This window comes from Dipteris shenzhenensis, chromosome 27, assembly GCF_047967505.1.
Source record: "Dipteris shenzhenensis isolate YYH24624 ecotype China chromosome 27, Dip_SZ_1.0, whole genome shotgun sequence".
In the NCBI taxonomy this organism is placed as follows: Eukaryota; Viridiplantae; Streptophyta; class Polypodiopsida; order Gleicheniales; family Dipteridaceae; genus Dipteris; species Dipteris shenzhenensis.
The window spans coordinates 5,326,288-5,331,222 of record NC_141622.1 but is presented as its reverse complement, the minus strand read 5'-3'; the positions used below and the strand labels follow the sequence as shown (position 1 = coordinate 5,331,222).

Below are 4,935 nucleotides of genomic sequence, written 5' to 3'. Positions count from 1 at the left end.
CTCCTTGCTCAGAATTCTAGACCTGCCAAAAGACAGGACAATAGCCATTGTGAATGTGTACAAGGCACCAATAAGAAAAACATAAACACTCAAAACAATCCAGGAAATACAAGCTAACATCCATCCAAACCAAGAAACATGCATTGTGGGAGATTTTAACATTGACTACAGGGCAAACAGTAAAAACAAGCAAAGCCTCCTCCAATACATCCAAGCCATCAACATGGAACAACAAATAACACTGCCAACTACCATTACTGTTGACCACATATGGAAAAGCTCAGCTACAAACGACACTTCACACGGAACATATTTTGTGTAGTCGTCAGACCACTCTCTCGTTTTCTATTGTTTGAACTAAGCAGGAGAGGAGATTAGCAAGAGGTATAGCCTGCCCATCCATACCAATTCTCCCAACTGTATCACATAAACCAGCCAGGCTACTGTCCTACGCTCGAGCACTCGTTGTCCCCATTTCTATCTGAAAACGAAGACCAGAGTATCAAGTTCCCATGTCGTTTCTTGAGATGATGATGAACACATATATAGGAGGAGGCAGAGATGCCTGTCATAAGTCTGACGCTACCACGACGAAACTATGCAGCACTCAGGTCTGTGGCCTGGGTTTTTTTCGTAGTGGGGATCCACACTCCACCTGGCTGACAACTCACCTGCCCAGGCAACTGAGCCCCCCTCCAATAGCTTCCCCCGAGGACAGTGGAGAGGAATGTTCGGGTTCAGGTACTGCCGTTAATATTTTCCAACGTTCGAAATTGAGAAAACCCTGCTAGGATTCTTTTCCTTCTTTACACGGGTGATTTAGTTATAAAACGGGCTGTCCTAATTTTTACCGATTGGTTCCCTGGGCAATTGGTTTTTTGTGTGGTTATGCTTCGCAGGTAGGTCAGGGGCCGAATGCTTATGGAAGGAGTATTTCAGTGATCCCTCCCAGTGCTGGGACAACCGGGCTATCAAAGTAACGAGTCTGAACTCAATGATTTGCAGAAGGAAAGCTGGAGATTAGCTAGGCTGACGAGTCTTTTGTGAATCTTAACAACAGATGAACCCAAGATCTCCAAATTTCAAGCACAAGATCACCAAGGAGTCCCTATGGATCGACAGCTATAATCCAGGTTGGGCTAAAGACATGATTGAGAAAAAGCCCAAAGTATACACTTGTCATGCCCATGGCTTCAGGTCTGAAATAAACGTGAATGCATCCATAGCACAAGAACTGCGCGAGAAGTGTGGATGGGAAATGCTCAGCTTAGATGAGGCACTCACGTCTATGGAACGGATGTCCCAGCTACCTTCAGCTCAGCACCTTACATGCATTTTGCATAAGTGCAGAACAAAGAAAAATGTAGCGTGTACCAAGCGGTTGTATGCCTACATGTGCAAATTTGGGCTGGAAGATCATAGATCTCTTGGGAACTACCTCGTTCCACTGTTGGTCCAAGTTGGATGCATGTGTGACGCTCAGCAGGTTTTTAACAAGTTGGTTGATCGGAATGTGTATTCTTGGACTTCTCTCATCAAGGGTTATATTAAATATGGGGATTCAAAGCATGCCCTCAACCTCTATGAGAAAATGCAAGAGGATTCTGTACACCCTAGTAAGTATACCTTCGTTGCCGTACTGAAGGGTTGTGCTAGGCTAAAAGATGCAGAAAGAGGCCGAGAAATACACGCCAAGATAGCCATACAGGGACTGGAAAGAGATCTTTTTGTGGGCAACACCTTGGTGGATATGTATGCTAAATGTGGCTCACTTGCAGAAGCACGGGGAGTGTTTGACAAGCTGCCAGTTCGAGACGTAGTCTCATGGACTGCGCTGATCGCAGGATATGCTCTGCAGGGGCTTGGTGAAGACGCACTGAACTGTTTCAACCAGATGCAAGTGGAAGGTCCCTCTCCAAATGCTGTCACATTTGTTTGCAGCTTGAAAGCTTGTGGGAGCATACGAGCTGTAGACAAAGGCGAAGAAATACATGCTGAGATTTCAAGAAAGGGTCTGGAAAGAGATCTTTTCGTTGGCAATACCTTGGTGGATATGTATGCCAAATGTGGCTCGCTTGCAACAGCACAGAAAGAGTTTGACAAGCTTCTGGTACGAGACCAGGTTGCATGGACTGCACTAATTGCAGGATATGCCGAGCAGGGTTTTGGTGAGGAAGCATTGAACTGTTTCAAACAGATGCAATTGGAGGGTCTCTCTCCAGATGCTGTCACACTTGTTTGCAGCTTGAAAGCTTGTGGCAGCATAGGAGCTATAGACAACGGCCGAGAAATACATGCCGAGATCACTGCAATTGGGCTGGAAAGAGATATTGTAGTTGGCAGCACATTGGTGGATATGTATGCCAATTGTGGCTCACTCACAGAAGCATGGGAAGCATTTGATAAGCTGCCAGTTCGAGACATAATCTCCTGGACATCACTCATGGCAGGATATGCTCAGTTAGGAGAAGGTGAAATTGTTTTCGAGATACTTGAGAGCATGAGAGGAGAAGGGATAAAGCCAGATGGGCACACTTTCTCTATTGTTCTTACTGTATGCAGTCACACCGGTATGGTAAATAAGGGCCAGAAGTACTTTGAGGCCCTGAGCAAAGACTATGGCATCACTCCAACTATAGAGCACCGTATCATGGTTGATCTCTTTGGTCGTGCAGGCCAATTAAATGAGGCAGTAGCAATGGTGAAGAAGATGCCTTTCCATCCTAGTGTTGTGGTGTGGCATACAATGTTGGGTGCTTGTCGAAAGTGGGGGAATGTGGAGCTTGGAAGACTAGCCTTTGAGCATGCAGTTCAGTTGGATGAAAAGGATGCTGCAGCTTATGTCTTGATGTCTAACATCTATGCAGATGCTCACACGCAGGCGGAAGAGAAGGCATCAAGTCAATGAGAGTGCAAAAATGCGCATGGAAGAAGCCAGGACAAAGTTGGTGGACTGACAATAGTGGGATTGTGCAGTGATTTTTGGTGGAGTACAAGACATTCTTAAAGCAAAGTTTTATATGCAAAACTAGAAGATATCTCTCTCAAAGGATATGTCCCAGATTGTCATTGGGTGTCGCTAGCTTTATCTGTTGATGCAAAGGTAAGTGGGTCATGTTGATACACTGAGAGGATGGCTATTGTATGTGCCCTAACGAATACACCCATATGTGTTGCAAAGAATCTCTGATATCAAAGATAGAGCAGTGAGCTATTCCCTTTAAAGAAGCAGATTGCTTTCATGTGTTCAAGGAAAGTGGGCTTGCAAGGACTAATGTTGACGCTAGTGCACATACAGTAAGCAGTATCCCTCGCATTTGAGCTGTATTCAGAGGGATGAAATTGAGTCGGATCATGGTTTGTGTTATAGCAAATTGCCTTTAAAAACAAGGTGGTCTGAACTCTGAATTTGCAGTTTTTAGAAATCAAGTCTTTCTGCTAAGCCAAGCCCCCACTCCAAGCCTCTATGTTAGTCCAAAGAAAGGAAATGTGTGTTTCATACTACAAGCATGGGACTAACCCCTTGAGACTTCTGAGGAAAACCAAATCTACAATTTTTAAACTTTTTTTCCTACATGTATGTGTGTGATAATGGATTTGTATGTTCCTTATTTCCTCATCAATAAGTTCTTTATCACATGAAATGTACTTATTTACAAACTTAATGGTTTCATCATTGTTTGTTTGGTTGTACATAAGTGCATTGGTTATCCATAGTAAACCATGTTCATGGTCACTCCCACATGATTGGAATTCTATCCACGAAGAAGAATTTTTTGACTTCACCATATATGTGTACTAAGTGTTTTAAAAGATCTCTAAGTGTAGTAGTTCTATGCGATTAATAACATGCACATGTAACAAGATCTTTTATGATCACTTTGTGTAAATTAGCTTTGCTAGTATCTTGAGTGTCGTTGTCTTCTGCTAGTGTTTGTAAAGCTTGTTTTAGCTGCTCCCAATGGTGTCCTTCACTAGTGTATGTTACAAAAAAGGTAGGCGATCCAAGTTGGCATATCATAGCGAACAAATTTTTTCGGAGTTGTTCAAGGTAATCTCGTGATGTACGCAACCTTTGCAAGTCACGCTAGCCTATGTTTAAACATAATATTTGATCTTTTTTTTTTTTTAATGTCACCTGCATAAAGGATTATTTCTGAGTTTTCCTTTCTAAAGCCGTACCCAAGATGATGATACAATTTGCTGGATCATGTATTTGATTGCTTTGAAAAATATGTTGGTAATGTGTGTAGTGAATCGACGGTCTTGGTTTGTTGATTCCCACTATGCTAGTTTTTGGTAGCTAAGTTTTTCTTTTGTTATAGTTGCTCTTTCATTACCATAGAATAACTTAGGAAAGTTTAATTCTTCCTAGTATTTATCTTTAAAAATTCTAAAAATGGATAGTGTCCTTATGAAGGTGCTATTGTTATATTATTGGTTGTAGCAATATATCAATTCTTAGAAGCATACACTAAAGAGAGTAAAATCAAGACCTTAGAAGAATTTTTAACTGCTTTACACTTGGATGAAGATACATATAAACACTCAATTTCTACAACATTAAAACATCCAAGAGTTTTTTTTAAATGTAGTTTGGCAAATATACACACTAATCTTTTTGCACCGCAACTTATAAACCTGTGGAGATCAAACATGGACACTTAATATATTTTAGAGCTATATGCAGCTGCATCATATTGTACATCATACCTCACAAAATGTGATAATACAATAACAAAAACATTCAAAAATATTGTGGAAAAATGTAAGCGCGAGCACAATGATGTAGCTGCACATACTAAACATAGGGTGGTAGAGAAAAGTTAAAAAGAATAAATTCATCTTCCTCCACCAAGTTCATATTCCAACATGAAGCAAGAAAGCAAGAAAGCAAGAAAGAAATGTCAGTGGATCTAAAGGCCACACATGCAC

At 41.5% G+C, this 4,935-nt stretch overlaps 1 pseudogene across 1 annotated transcript; it reads left to right on the top strand.

The window, feature by feature from the left end:
• The first annotated feature begins 295 nt into the window (after positions 1-295).
• LOC147883778 (pentatricopeptide repeat-containing protein At1g06140, mitochondrial-like) lies at positions 296-3,527 on the top strand (annotated as a pseudogene). The gene is made up of 3 exons (XR_015543698.1): positions 296-741; positions 900-976; positions 1,061-3,527. The product of XR_015543698.1 is annotated as a pentatricopeptide repeat-containing protein At1g06140, mitochondrial-like (transcript).
• The last annotated feature ends 1,408 nt before the right edge of the window (positions 3,528-4,935 follow it).